The sequence below is a fragment of the Ictidomys tridecemlineatus genome, unplaced genomic scaffold (assembly GCF_052094955.1).
Source record: "Ictidomys tridecemlineatus isolate mIctTri1 unplaced genomic scaffold, mIctTri1.hap1 Scaffold_83, whole genome shotgun sequence".
Taxonomy (NCBI): Eukaryota; Metazoa; Chordata; class Mammalia; order Rodentia; family Sciuridae; genus Ictidomys; species Ictidomys tridecemlineatus.
In genome coordinates this window covers 1,112,063-1,128,104 of record NW_027526085.1, presented here as the reverse complement: position 1 = coordinate 1,128,104, position 16,042 = coordinate 1,112,063, and the positions used below count along the sequence as shown (strand labels likewise).

The 16,042-nt window shown below is 51.6% G+C and overlaps 1 pseudogene; it reads right to left on the bottom strand.

Annotated features, from left to right (window-relative positions):
- Positions 1-2,307: 2,307 nt before the first annotated feature.
- LOC144374709 (syntaxin-3 pseudogene) lies at positions 2,308-6,964 on the bottom strand (annotated as a pseudogene).
- Positions 6,965-16,042: the final 9,078 nt, after the last annotated feature.

Below are 16,042 nucleotides of genomic sequence, written 5' to 3'. Positions count from 1 at the left end.
GGCTCAGCAAGTCTGAGATGGCCCTGAGAACCTGCAGCCCACCGTGGACAAACACCCAGGGATCCGAGGCGTGGCCTGAGGCCTGGGGTCAGGGAGGTGAGCCTTCTCCACCTGAGAATAGCACTTTCTTCTTAAAGGGCCGTTTCTAGGGCCCATCCCAAGCCCACACGTGACACAGCAGGAAAGGTCTAACCCTCCCCAGGTCTTCACAGCGCACATGAGGTGCCCCGGGTCCTGTGACGAAGTGTTGGGGCATTCTGGGAAACGCTGAGGATGCTTAGCCCCACGGCCAGGACCAGGGGCTGGAAGTGGGAGGAAGGGCCCTCTCTGGAGCCTGCAGAGGGAGCCCAGCCAGTGCCTCCATTTGCAGCTTCTGTCCTCCGGACTGAGAGGGCAGCCTCCCACTGTTAAAAGCCACCTTTCTGCCTCCAGTTCTCTTCTTTTCCAGACGGTTTTGGCTGTTCTGGTCCCTGGCTGTTGCATATGACTCCCAGAACCAGCTTCTCAGCTTCTGCAGAGACCTCAGCTGGGGTTCCGGAGGGATCACGTTGAACCTGTAGGGCAGTCAGGGGACCACTGTCATGAAAACCAGGTCAAGTCTCTCAACCCATGACCTCGGGACACCCTCCTATTACCTAGACCTTCTTCTTCTTTCTTTTTTCAATCATTAGAAAGTCATTTATTTTTAAATCAGCAATAAAATAATCAAATTTACATTTAAAAAAATACAAAGACCCTTCATGTGTTGCACTCCAAACATTAACCCCCAGGCCTTGGTCTCGGCTGACGGTGAAGGCCTGCGGCTGCAGCCTGACTTCTCCCATCTCAGCCAAGGGGAGAGGGCACCCCTCAGGCTCTCTCTGATGCTGGGTAGTGAGAGCCGAGGAGCCTTTGCACAGGAGCTAGTGGGCAGGCCTGGACCAGGTGCTCTCTCTGCCTTAGCTTTACAGTCAAAGCTGAGACACAGCGACACCCAAGTCAGGGAGACTGGCAGGGATCTAAGGCTACCCACGGCTTAGCAGCCACTACACAAAGATTTCCTGGATGCTGCTTCCTCTGTGCCAAGAACTGGGGAACCAAGGACCTGTCAAGCTCCTTCACCCAGTGGCAGGTAGTCCCGGGCCTCTCCCAACTCACCCAGCCCACGGCAGGACATCCCCAGGTCACGTGGGTTGCTGTGGGATGTCCCAGGGGAGCCTAGCGGAGGCAGCCGGTAGAGAAAGGTGTCAGGATCCACTCTACCTGCTGCACAGAAACCGGAAACCAGCTCAGTCCTCAGTCTGAATATTTCATTTGATTCTCCCAGTTTTCTTCTAGAAAACAACTTTGTTGATGACATAAGAGGATCCTATTTCTACCATGATTCATTTGTAGGTAAAAAAATGCAACTTACCTAATTTTTAGTCTAGCTCAAAAAAAGGGTTTTTTTTTTTTTTATTTCTGAGATCATAGTATCTTCCTTTTCTAGTTTCCTATTTCCTGAGAAGCAGGCAAATATACGTTCATGCACCTCACATACACACTTTTAAAAATACCCCTGAACACATGAGTGACTGAACACTCAGCCTCACGAGACCTTTTCAGAGTCTGAGACTCTAGCACCTTGTCCCCAGCCCAATTTTAAGTCCCTGGTTGATTTTGGCTTCACAAAGAGTCACTCCAAAGGCGAAAAGCCATTTCCCAAACTCACAGGGAAACAAATATTTCAAATCCTCAGCCTTTGAAAATGGCCACGTCAGAAGATGGTCATCCTGGTCCCTCTTTGAGTAAACGTGAGAACACATCCTAGAGAAAGACCAAATTGGCCCCCAGGTGGATCCTATTAAAAGCTTGATTTGAAGTTGAATTTCAAGCAAGTCAACCTTTTGGACCCAAATGGCATCGGCCAACCACTCAGGTTTTCAGGACCGACAGGACCGGCATCCTGCCAAGCAGAGTCTCCCATCTAACCCTCTTGCTGCCAAATCTAGGAGCATCCCTCTGCTTTGTTAAAGAGACTCCCCTAGAAAAATGCCTGTCCTTTCTGGGAGAATCCTCCATGGGGTAGAAGACTCAGCACTTGGGACCTTCTCTTTCCAAGGTGCAAGGCTTAATCGGGCACAATCGGAAGGGAAAAAGCTGGGTCAGTCCTGGGGCCCAGGAGGAAAGGCACTTCAGGTGCTGGGGCAGGAGTGGGTTTTGAGGAGAACTCGGGGTTCATCAGGCAGGTAGATTCCTCCAGGGCTGGACTGACTGTGGGTCAGTCTCAGGAAGGCCGTTCAGACTCCATTCCCATCTGAAAACAAAGGTGGTCCCAAGAGGCTGCAGTCAGATCAGGTGATCTCGGAGCAGCAGCCCCGCAGGCCACTCACGCAGCCCAACGGCAAGTCCAGGGATGGAAGCTAAGGTGCCCAGCAGCACGACCACCAGTGATGGTCACCGATTTCTCCCGGGCCTGACCCTGGTAGTTCACAGCTCTTGGAGTTTCGTCTCGTGCCTTCTCACACGGTCCACTGTGTGCATGACGTCCAGCTCTAGGCCATCTAATCTCTGGCCCTGGTCCTCCACCAGCCTGGCACTGTCCATACACGTGTCAGGCAGTTCTTTAAGGCTGCTCTCCAGCCTCCCAATGTCCTTATGCCCACCCTCGGTCTCCCTGACAGCTTGCTTGGGAATCTGGGAGTCGGTGATCCCAGAAGTGAGATGGCAGGCAGCCACTCGGCAGCATCTCCTCCTGCTCCTCTGCCTTGTCTTGTTGCCAGTCATCTCCAGCTGCCTGGGTTTGCCCTTGGCTGTGTTCACGAAGTCCCCCCGAGCCTCATTGTACCTGGTCATCGCCTCCACAGACTTCCCAGAGAGAAGGCCTGCTGATGAGCGGACCCCACCTCTTCACTGTGCCTCTCCAGCTCTTAAGTTTGTTTTGGACACTGTTGGCCCTTTTCTTGGTCTCCATTGTGAGCTGCTCAAGGTCATCCTTGGTGTTTGGCTCTGGAATTGGTGCAGAGAGAATGATACTCTAGAGTTTCTTTGCTTCCTCCACGTGCTCTGAGAGCTTGCCAATGTTGAGCCGCATCTCCTTGATTTCAGAAAAAATCCAGCTGTGAAAACCGTGTTGACAACTGCGACCTCCACCCCTTGGGCTTCATCGTCCTGGGTCAGCCACTTCGCCTTCAGTGCTCCGGCTGGTCTTTCATCCTGGGGTCCAGGTGCCCAGAGGCAAGTAACGCGTGGAACCGCTAGAAGTGGCGGCCAGTCCCTGCGGGGCCAGGGAGCTCCAGGTGGGGCGGGCAGCGGGCCTCGTTAGGAGGAGCGTCCCAGGCCACTGAGGCTCTGCCGCGCCACCTCCTCCGAACGCTGAGAACCCGGCTCCTGGCCGGCGCCCTAACAGACCTTCTTAAGTTCATCTCAGTAACGTCACGTAGTGTTTAGACTGTCAGTTTCACGTTCCTTCTGTTAGATTTATCCCTATGTATTTTTTTTGATGCTATTGTGAATGGATTTATTTATTTATTTTGGCTCCAGGTATTGAACCCACTGAGCCACTCCCCTAGCCCTGGCTCTGTCTTGTATTTAGAGACAGGGTCTGCCTCACTGAGTTGCTTAGCACCATGCTATTGCCGAAGCTGGCTTTGAACCTGGAATCCTCCTGCCCCAGCCTCCGGAGCCGCTGGGGTCACAGATGTGACACTTGCCCGGCTAGTGTCTAACTTCGTGTCTGTGTTGGCCGTGGCAGGTGTGCAGAGACTCAGCCCGTCTTTACATGTCCGTCTTTACATGTCCATCTGCTGCTGACGCCTCCGCACCTGCTGTTTCCTTCCTTGGGGCCACATCCCTCCTGGGGAGAAGGCGAGATCCCGGGGACCAGGGGATGAGGGGGGAAGGGGGCAGGATTCGGCCGAGAGGCAGGCTGAAGAAAGACCCCCAGCCGACCCTACAGCCCTGGGCTTTAGCCCTCCGGCCCTTCTGTCCATTTGCAGAGCGGAAAGGTGAGCATCTGCCTGGAGGAGGTGGTTGGTCTTTCAGGTGTGCATCACTGCACCTGGATTTTTCTCTTTTTTCAGTGGAGGCACAATAATGTGAGTGAATATAAGTCTTAGTAATAAAAATTATAATTCCTCCACAAGATTTATGATATGTTGATGGATAGTAATAAAAATAATAATTCCTCCACAAAATGTGTGATATGTTGATGGATACACTATAATTTATAATTATCTCTCTCATATATATGGATCTATTATTAAAAACAGGAATATCACAGCTGATGATGGATGGATATTGAACAGGATTTCAAAGGTTTCAACTAGCACATTAGCAACTGACCAGACTAATCAAATAGATTTCATCCTGATCCCCACTCATCATCTATGAGCATCATTTCTGAACATCCTGATATAAATTAATGTGACCAGCCCTGACACTTCAACTAGGAACTCAGTACTTAAGCTGATTTGGATAAATGGAACTATAAGGGCTTGATTGGCAGGATGGTGCCATTGGTTCCTCAAAATGGAAATCAACTTGAGTTGATTTATGTTTTCATAATAGAGATCCTGACTTGACTGCTTCTAAATCCAGGAAGAATAGATCTACCTCATGGGTAAGGGAGGGTTGGCAGGGAGTGAGACTCCAAGGGGACATAACTCAACTTGGAGAACCACTGCTAACAAATAAAGAAAAATCAGTGAAATCTGAGAAATTCCACAATGTTTCCCTAGAAGTGGAAACCAAAGTCTGCATGTTGGTTAAAAAAGTGATACTTCTTCAAAATCAAACAGCATTTTATAACTCTGGATTCCTTATTGGGCAATTCACATGTGAAAATCAAGGTTTTCCAAATATATGTAGATGCATATATGGTGGTATAATTCCTTCATTTTTGTTAGTGATCATGTACACATTCTTTTGAATTCTGATCTTGGAATATGAACAGAGTACTGCACCTATAACTTTTGGGCAATCTGAATTTTCCCAGCACTGCATTTTAGACAAAAGAATGTCTAGGATTTCATGAGAGAGGAGTCAGGATATCTTCTAAACATGTTGAATATCATGATTTTTCTTCTTCTTCCACAGTATTTTCTGAAAATTATTTGGACTATGTGAGTGTAGAGGAAGACTGCAGAAAGCAAAACCATGGCTATGAATCAACTGGTGAGCAGTAAATGGCCTTTCTTTCTTTTTTTCAAAATATAGCATTTTAATAGATGAAATAAATACTTCAGAACATTTAAGAGAAAAACTTTACACTGGGGGGAAAATCACTCTTTGGTGTAAATTAAAAAAAAAACACACTTACAGTAGCTTTCCCCCCATTTGGAAATCACATGGCAAAGTCATACTCTGTCCGTACCAAGTATACTCCTAATTCAACACAACTGCTTAAAAAAAATAACATACAAAAAAAGGTTTTATAACCATAGCTACATCCATGTCTAATGACTGAAACTGAGGTAACCTTTCTTTCAATTAAAATAAAAAAGAGGAAATGAACCCATGACTTCCTTCCTGCCCAATTAATAAAATTCAGTTGACGGACAGGGGTGGGGTTTAGGAGTAAAACCACAACCAGCAGATTACCCTTTTTCTGCTCCCCACTCCTGTACAGGCTGCTTGACATCTGGGCTCTTTGATTCATGTGAGTTGTGTGCATAGCCCTGACTTTGGGAAGATTCCTCTTGGGCATTTAACATGGAGGGGGGAGGTTTCACCTATGAATTCTTTGGTATAAATGGAGAGGGGCAGAGAATAAGTATCTTCCTTTAGGCTGGAGTAGAAGAAAGGGCATGGGGTGGAGAGGGGGTGTTGCTAATTCACAGAATTGGAATTTAGTGGCGATAAAGTCCTGGGTGAAGACTCTCTTAAAGCCTGAGATAGCAGGATGCAGCCTTCAGACACTGCGCAGGCCGAGTTCCTCAGCCTCTTCCTGTGGCCAGACATCATGGGGCCCCCATCTGGGTGCTGCACCAGATCCCTGAGGCACTGGGTCAGAAGTACGCAGGCTGACACCATGCTCATTGGACCACTCAAGATGGCGGTCTGCACTGCCTTGCCCATCATGGGTGAGGATGGAGAGCCCCTTGGTGCGCACAGTGATGGTGTCCTGGCTCTGCTCAAAGGATTCTTCACTGGCACAAGAGTTGGTGGGCCCTCAGAGAGCACTGTATGGCTCCCTGGACAGCAGCAGCAGGTCGGCCACCAGCTGCATCTTGCCCTTGCAGTGGTCGCAGAGCCATATCAGCCTCTTCCATGGCTGCGAGCTGGCCCCTCCCATTGGCTCACAGGAGGCAGAGCATCCACCTCGCCAGTCGGCTTCCCAGTGCTGCTGAAGAGCCTGCTACCACCACCGCTGTTTCCGCCCCCGCGACTCAGCCGGCCAAGGCAGGGGTGCCTTCCCCACACCATCATGACATCCACCGCTGTGGGTAGAGGGCACTGGGCTGCTGCGGCTAGAGCCTAGGCAGCCTACTGTGAGCCCGAGCAGCGTATGGTCTCCTAGAAGGCTTGCAGGAAGCATGAACCATGGCAGAATAAACTCACAATCCGCGCTCCTCGCCGAGGTGCTGCCAGGAAAGTCCTTTCTGCTGAGCCATCACAGGCTTCCTGGGTATGGCCTGGCTGGACCATTGCAGCGGAAAGGGCAGGACAGGGAAGCTGGGAGTTGTTCTTCCTTCCTTCCTCTCTGAAATCAAAATCCTTTCCTCTGGAAGGAGCACAGGCAGCAGCTTCAGCAGGCTGTGCTGTCAACCACAGGCCACTTAAGGTTCAGCTGCGCATGTGGGCTTCAGGCGCCATGACCCTGCCAGGCGGCACTTCTCTGCGACGGCTGCCCTGGCTGGCACTTAGGAACGCACAGCCACCCCAGGCACATCTCCTACCTCGTGCTCTTAGGAAGTGGCGCCGGTGGCAGCTGCAGGGCCCAGAGTGTGGCCACACTGTCCAGTGGGAGCCTGTACTGATTGCGCACACCAGCTGCCCCATTCATGCTCTTGCCTGCCGCAGCCGGGTGCGTGGGACTCCGCAGAATGAATGGCATTTCTGTTGAAATTTCCCCCTATTGACAGAGATGCCAACTCTTCAGTGCAAGCAGGAGTTAGTCCTGTACCCCACAACTCTGCATTTATCATCATGGGTCAGGAACTCATCAGCAGGCAGCTGATGTCCTTCCTGTTATGACAACACTATACCATGGTACCATTCCTGGCTGTGTACTTCCAGAAGGAATGGGACATATTGAATCTCACATTCTGCCTGACTCCATTTGAAATAATAACTGATTAATGATGCTACTTATTGCAATGATGTTTGGATTGTTGTGAATTCACGTCAGGGAAATGAGTGAGGAGTAGAACCTCACAACCCAACATGTAGGCAGATATTCTCGAACATGAATTCTGTTGACACAGTGCCACAGGCATTGCAGTCATACTGATAGAAAAGAGGGAGGGACCCAGCTGCCCGGAGTACTAATTAAGCTGCCCTGAAGGCTTGAAGTTCCAGGAGCTGATGCCTGCTCTGCTGGAAAAGTCAGAAGAGTGTTCAGAACACACCTACACACACTGCTCTCTGTGACACTCTCTATGTGACACTCCCCCCAACTCCCCATCTCTGTTCCCCTCCCTCCACTAACAGCAAATTCTAGTGAGCTTGGTGTCCACGTCATGTCAGCCCAGGCCACTGATGCTTGTTTCCCTGCAAAATGTCCTTCCCTTGAGTGTCCAAAGGGCTCATCCTCCCTCTCCTCTGGCACCTGCTTGAGCTCCCCTGCAGTATTTGTCTCCTTCAAACTCACTACCTGATCTACTTTTCTGTACTTAAATGCATGCTCACTGTGCATCTCCCATCCTTACAAGTTCACAGGAAGCATCGATTTTTGCCACTGTTGTAATGCTGAGCCATTTTATAGTCATGGACCTGAAACTTTAGCCCAAACAACAACCCCTGGGAAACTTCATTAAAAGGAAATTTCCAAGCCCCTCTTCTAGATTTTGTGATGCAATCATTTGGCTGATGCCCAAGAATTTGAACTTCTGGTAAGTTTTCAAGAATGCTGCTGATGTAAGTCTAGCAAACACACCTTGAAAAATCCATGTTTGAACAAGACTTGGCACATAATAGGTGCTTAGCAAACATTTGTAGGTGAAATAGATGAATGAAGTCTGCTTGCTGATAAACATCTGTGGACCCACTCAAGAGATTACTGCTCTCTCACATGGCATGCCCTTCCATGGCGCCAAGTCTCCTTTCCCAGGACCCTGGGGACACCTTTCCTACAATATTACCTGTCCTCACATGTCAGAAAAATCTCCTTATTGCAGATAGCACAGATGTTTCAGAACTTTGTGTCAATGTCAAGGTTCCCCTCCAGGAGGGCTTTCACCATTACATTCAGAACAAATGTAATCCCCCTTCTTGTAATCATGAAAACTAGTAGTCACCCTAAATATCCAAGAAGAGAGAGACTCAAGTAAATGATAGCGTCACCATATGCCTGAATATCTTGCAGTCAAAAAAATTATGTTTACACAGATTGTTTTAATAGCTGCAATAAAATGTTTTTATATAATACTATAAATAATAATAATAATAATAATAATAATGTAAAAATAATAAAGCCAGGATAAAGTTTTGGGAAGCTCGCTCCAGCGGGTGTAGCAGAGCTTGCTCTGTAGGCTCACACACACCCAGTGGCACCCAGAAGGAACCCTTGAACCTGCCCTTACATGTGTGTTGTGGGTTCCACTTTTTACTGGGGGCTGCTGATCAGAGGATATAGGGAATATGGATAAGAACAGTAAAAGCCTAGCATGTGCTCCCACCCAGCCTCCCACTGGACATGTGTCTCTGTTTAGAGAAGAGGGGACACATTGTATAATCACCCAAGAACAGCTGAGAGCATAGCCGATCTGGGTGATGCTCTAAGTCATGTGCACACTGATCACACTAATTTCTTTCAGGAAGCTGATTATATCAATAAATATAATGGACAGTCTTCCTGGAGCCCTTGTGGCCACAGAAACACTGTAGGCTGCTCTTCATTGGTTCATTCATAGGAACATGAAGGATAAGGGATGTTAGTAACAAGTACCACAAGAATGGAGAGATGGGACATGGGCGTTGAGAGCACAGAAGTAGCAGATGGAGACAAACTCAATGGAAAATTTGGCAAGTGATCAGAAGCTGGATTCTGTGTGAGGAATGTGTCCATCATGCAGACCCCATGGCTGGCTCCACGACTGGTGTGGAAGAGGCCCTCATATGCTCTGGGAAGGCTCTGGAAACCATGTGGCTCATGCAGATGGCCAATGGAGAAGGCAGGTGGAGGGATAGAGAAAGGGCAGGTGGAGGGGAAAAGCAAGGGATGGTGGGGGACTGAAAAAGGGCAGGTGGATTGGCAGAGAGAGGGCAAGAGGAGGGACAGGTGGAGGGGCAGTGGAGGGGTAAGTGGAGGGGCAGAGGAAGAGGAAGTGCAAGGGCAGGTGAAAGGGCAGAGGGAGAGTAGGTGGAGAGGCAGGTGAAGGGGCAAGTAGAGGGGCAGGTGAAGGAGCAGGTGCAAGGGCAGTGGAAGGGCAGGTGGAGGGGAAATTGAAGGAGCAGAAGACGAACAGGTGGAGGGGCAGATGAGGGGCAGGTAGAGGGTCAGAGGAGGGGCTGGTAAAGGGGCAAAAGAAGGGCAGAAGAGGTGCAGGTAGAGGGACAGGTGGAGCCACAGGTGGAGGGGCAGAGGAGGAGCAGGTGGAAGCACAGTTGTGACCCTCTGGAGCAGCATTCTAAGGACAAGGGCAGTGTTGCCTTTCACAGGAGGAGAGTGGAAGGTGCGCTGGGTTTGATTAGAGGACACCCATGATGGGACCCATAAGGTCCCAAAGGTCCACTCTGTCTGAATATAGGCCTCAGGGGCAGAGGTTGGCCAGGGAGTGCAGTCATGAAGCTCCTGCAGGAACTGGGGGGCCGCTGGCCAGATGAAATGTGGACCCTTTTCCTGCTGCTGCCATTACCAATCAGCACAAGCTCCCAGCTGAACAGCAGGGATTTCTTCTCTCAGAGATGGAGGTCAGAAGTCTTGAGATGGTGTGGGTAGGGCTGTGCTCCCTCCCCAGACTCCAGAGTAGGACCATTCCCTGCATTTTCCCTGCTTCAGAGGTTATGTAAGTTCTGCCTCGTGGACACTTCTTCCATCTGAAAAGCAGTAGGGTCTCATCTTCAGATTCCTCTCTGTCATCTCATTTCTGCCATTCCATGTCCTCTGTTATCATCATCTCACCACTTCTCTGGCTCTGATTTTGCTGTTTCTTTCATCTGTCACCTACTGTGAGCCCCCTTGTAACCCAGGATCCTCTACCACATCATAAACCTTAGCCACAAACTCAAAGCCCCTTTTCTTTGGGAGATAATATGTTTACAGGTCCCAAGTAAGGTGACAGGTTTGGGGAGGTTATTGATCATCCTTATGTGTCAGAAACTTGACAGATATGAGAGTGAAACCAAAGAATTTCCAGATTTGGTGGATGTGGGGTAAGATAAAGCATTGGACCACAGGCAGCCAGCAGGTGACAACTGGAGCAACAGGAAAAATTGAGAAACCATCTTTGCAGAGGCATCCGCAGTGGGAGGAAGAAAGGGGCCCAGTACCATTTGGGATGCTGCTGAGGGTGGCCTGGAAAGTTCTGGAAAAAACATGGTCACTGGTGATTTTCCGTGCTTTGGGACCCCTGGAGCCTGCTCAGGCAGAAGACTATTGGAACCCAGGGGAATAATATGCCACTGGGACGTGGGAGGGCTGATGACGTGTCACTGGGATTTCACAGGGGAAAAAAAAACAGACTTTTTGAAGATGCTGAGTTCTCACTTTAGTGGCCAGGGACTAGAATCTGTGGCAATTTGAACATGAATATCAATGGCATATAGTGCACTGTGACATATTTATTAGAGATAAGCATGTGTGCACCAGTGTGTGTGCATGTGCAAGTTAGGACCTCAACTATACTAAGCTTAGTATAAGAAAAATGATTTTTAAAATTATTCGCCCAAATATATATTCAATGCTTATTTCTGAGAGTTAGGATTTGTGTGATTTGTGCTCATTTTCAAAATAACCCAAAAAATGCAATATTGAAGGTGTATTCCCTGAGACTAACACATCAGATGGAGATGACATTACCCAAATAGAAACCATCTTACCTGTGCACGAACAATGGTTCCTACTTATCAATTGAATCCTCTCCAAAACAGAATCCATTTTCTTTTTTGAAACTAGTGGTCCATTTAAGGATCAAATAATTTAACATTTGTGTATTAGTTAAGGTAGGTTTTGCTATAGGTAATTAAGCATGACCACTGTAGCTTAAATAACACTTATATTCTTTATATACTGAGATGCTTAGGAACAGATTATTTTAACATTGTCTCAAGTCTCAATAATGTCTACAGTAAGGTTTTTAGTTTTCACCCCTTTGGCTCACAGGCAGAAGATGGCTGCTGCATCTCTTGCCACCATAGCTATTTCAAGGCAAGAAAAAGGGGAAAGAGAAAAGAGGGTGTAAGAATCAGCAAATCAAATGTCTTTTAAAATATCATCAAAACAGTTCTATTTCTATTTCACTGGCTATCCTTTGGCCAGTGCAACAAAAATATGACCAAAAAGAAGGGTGCTGTATTGACCCTGGATGTGGCCATACCTGATTTCCCTTGCCAACTAGATTCGAGGGGGTGTCACCCCTAGAGTGCAGAGTCCCCTCGACCATGGCTGTGCAGGAGATCACCCTGACAGCCAGTTTCAAGGGGTCTCTCCCCTAGACGGGGGAGTCCCTTGGACCCTGTCTGCAGCCTTACCTAATGTCCCCCATGGCATCGGGGTTGAGGGTATTGCCACTAGAGGGGGGCCCCTCAACCCATTGTGCAGAGATACTAGATCTTCCCCTGGGTTCAAGGGGTCTCACCCCTAGAAGAGGAAGTCCTCTGGAGTCTGGGTATGGCCACACCTTATCTCACCCTGACACCCAGGTTCGAGGGGTCTCACCCCTAGAGTGGGGCATCTCCTGGACCCTGGGTGCTGCCATACGTATTCTTCCCCTGGCACCCGGTTCTAGGGGTGTCTCCCCTAGATGACAGAGTCCCCTATACCCTGGATGCAGCTGTACCTGATCTCCCCTTGGCACCGGGTTTGAGCTGTCTCATCCCTAGTGTGGGGATTCCTCTTGACACTGATTGTGGGGGGAGCTCACCCTGACACCTGGGTTCAGAGGATCTTCCCCCTTGAGGAGGGGTCCCCTGAACCCTGAGTGTGGGGTTAATTGATCTTTCCCTGGCATCTAGGTTAGATAGCTCTTGCCCCTGGAGGCTGGAGTCCCTCAACCCTGTGTGCGGTGGTACCTGACCTCCCCTCCGGTTTGAGGGATCTCTCCTCTAGAGAGGGGAGTTCTCTGGACATTAGGTGCAGCCATACTTGATCTGCCCCCAGCACCCGGGTTTGAGGGGTCTCGTGCCAAGAGGGGGGAGTCCCCTGGACCCTGGGTGCGGCCATAGCTCATCTCCACCAGTTCGAGGAGTCTTGTCCCTAGAGGGGTACTTTCCCTGGATCCTGGGTATGGCCATACCCAATCTGCCCCCAGCACCCGGGTCTGAGGGGTTCCATCCGCAGAGGGGGGAATCCCCTAAACACTGACTGCGGCCATACCTGTTCTACCCCCATCACGGGTTTGAGGGATCTTGCCCCTAGAATGGATTATCCTCTAGTCCCTGGCTTCGGCGGGAGCTCCCCCCAACACCCAGGTTCGAGGGGTCTCTCCCCTAGAAGGGGGAGTCCCCTGGACCCTGGGTGGGACTGTACCTTATCTCCCTCTGGCATCTGCTTATGAAGGTCTCGCCCCTAGAGGGGGGAGTCAGCTCGACTCTGTGTGCGGCAGTACTTGATCTTCACCCAGGTTTGAGGGTTCTTGCCCCTAGTGGGGAATGTATCCTGGACCCTGGGTCCGGCCGTACCTGATCTCACCATGGCTCGTGGTTCGAGGTGTCTCGGCCATAGAGGGGGTAAGTCTCCTGGATCCTGGGTGCGGCCTTACCTGATCTCTCCCCAGCATCAGGTTCAATGGGTCTCTCCCCTAGAGGGGGGAGTCCACTGGACCCTGGGTGCATCCGTACTCGATCTCCTTCAGCACCCAGGATCCAGGTGTCTTATCCCTAGATGGGGGAGTCCTCTGTACCCTTGGTGCCACGGTACCTAATCTCCCCCCAGCACCCCTATTTGAGGGGTCTCGACCCTGGGATTCCCCTGGACCCTGAGTGTGGCCGTACCTGATCTCATCATGACACCTGGTTCAAGGGGTCTTGCCCCTTGAGGGGGGAGTCCCCTGGAACTTGGGTGCAGCTATACCTGAGCTTCCCCCAGCATCATGTTCAAGGGGTCTCTCCCCTAGAGGGGGGATTACACTGGGCCCTGGGTGTGGTTGTACCTGCTCTCCCCCGGCACCCACATTCCAGGGTTCTCATCCCTAAGGGGGGAGTCCCCTGGACCATGGGTGCAACCGCATCTAATCTCCCCCTGGCACCCCCATTTGAGGGGTCTCGCCCCTAGAGGGGAGCATTTCCTAGTACCTGATCTCACTCTGGCACTAGGTTCAAGATGTCTGGCCCATAGATGGGGGAGTCTCCTGGACCCTGGGTACAGTCCTAACTGATCTCCCCCGAGCATCCATGTTGGAGTGGTCTTGCCCTTAAGAGGAGGACGGCTGGACCCTGGTTGCTGCCATACTTGATCTCCCGCCGGCAACAGGTTCGAGGGGTCTCTCCCCTAGAGGCGGAGTCCTCGGGACCCTGGCTGCCACCATACCTAATCTCCCTCTGGCACGTGGTTTCGAGGGTTTTCGGTGGTAGAGGGGGGCGTCCCCTGGTTCCTTGATGCGGTCGTACATGATCTCCCCCCCCCCCCCCCCCCCCCCGGGCACCAGATTCAAGAGGTCTTGCTCCTAGAGCGGGAGAGTCCCCTCGATCTTGTGTGCAGTGGTACTTGATCTCCCACCAGGTATGAAATGTCTCGCCCTTAGTGGGAGAAGTCTCCTGGATCCTGGGTGGGGCAGTACCTGATCTTCCCCAGCACCCGGGTTCCAAGGGTCTTTCCTCAGGAGGAGGGCGTCCCCTGGTCCCTGAATACGGCTGTACCTAATGTCCCACTGGCACCCAGGTTCCCACCCACTAGAGTGGGGCATCCCCTTGACCCTGGCTGCAGCAGGAGCTTCCCTGCCACCGGGGTTCGAGGGGTCTCTCTGAGGAGGGAGTCCCCTGGACCCTGGGTGCGGCCATATCTCATCTCCCCCCACCCGGCATCCGCGTTCGAAGGTCTTGCCCCTAGAGGGGGGAGTCCCTTTGACCCCGTGTGTGGCGGTACTTGAGACCCCGGGATTTGAGGGTCTCGCCTCTAGAGTGGTTAGTCCCCTGGACCCTTGGTGTGGCCGTACCTGATCTCCCCTTGGTGCCGGGTTTGAGGTGTCTCGATCCTAAAGAGTAGGACCCCTGAACCCTGGGTGCAGCCGTACATGATCTCCCCCTGGCACCATGGTTAGCGCGATCAAACCCCTTGAGGGGGTCATCCCTGAACCCTGGTTCGTCTGTACCTGATCTTCCCCCGACACTCGGATCGAGGGGTCTCATCCCTATAAGGGGGCATCCCCTGGTCCCTGGGTGCAAGTCGTACCTTATCTCCCCTAGGCACTGGGTTCCAGGGGTCGGGCCCCTAGAGGGGGGAGTTCCCTGGACCCTGGGATCGGCCATACCTTTTCGCCCCACCAGCACCCAGTTTCGAGGTGTATCACCCCTAGAGGAGGGCAGCCCCTGGACCCTGGATATAACTGATCTCCCCTCGGAACTGGGTTAGAGGTGTCTTGCCTATAGAGGTGGGTGCCCCTGGACCCTGGTGCCCCTGGACCCATTCCTCATTACCCTCCCAGCACCTGGACCAAGGGGTCTCACCCCTAGAGGGGGAGTCCTTTGGAATCTGGGTGTGGCAGTACCTGATCTCCCCCCGGCATCCGTGTTGGAGTGGTTTCACCCCATAATGGGGGGCCACTGGACTCTGGTTGCTGCCATATCTGATATCCCCTGGCATCAGGTTCGAGGGGCCTCTCCCCTAGTGGGGGTGTCCCCTGGATCCTGGGTGCAGCAGTACCTGATCTCTCTCAGCACCCGGGTACCAGGAGTCTCGTCCTTAGAAAAGGACGTCCCCTGGACCCTGGGCACCGCTGAACCTGTTCTCCTTCTGTCACCTGGTTCAAGAGTTTCACCTCTAGATGGGGGATTCCCCTGGACCCTGGGAGCGGCCTTACCTGATCTCCCCATGGCACCGGGTTTGAGGGGTCTCGCCCCTAGATGGGGGAGACTTCTGAACCCTGAGTGAAGGCGGTACCTTATCTCCCACCTACACCAGGGTTCAAGTGGTCTCGTCCCTAGAGAGGGGAGTACCCTGGATCCTGGGTGCGGCCAAACCTGATCTTTCTCCAGCACCCAGGTTCAAGGGGTTTTGCCACTAGATGAGAGATTCCCCTGGACCCTGGGTGTGGCCGTACTTGATCTACCTCCGGCACCTGGGTACCATGAGTCTCATCCCTAGAGGGGGGCTTCCACTGGACCCTGGGTGAAGCCGTACGAGATCTCTCCCAGGTAATATGTTTGACAAGTCTCGCCCCTAGAGGGGAAGTCCCCTGGACCCTGCGTGCCGCAGTACCTGATCTGCGCACAGCACCATGTTCAAGGGGTCTCGGCACTAAAGGGGGGAGTTTCCTGGACCCTGGGTGCAGCGGTACTTGATCTACCCCCTGACCTGGGTTCAAGGAGTCTCGTCCCTATAGGGAGCTTTCCCTGGACCCTGGGTGCAGCCATATAAGATCTCCCACAGGCACCATGTTTGAGGGGTCTAGCCCCTAGATGGGGGAGTCCCCTGGACTCTGGGTGCAGCTGTACCTGATCCCCGCCCAGCATCATGTTCAAGGGGTCTCGCCCCTAAAGAAGGGACCCCTGGACCCTGGGTGCTGCCATACCTGATCTTCCCAGGCAGCCAAATTCTAGGGTTCAT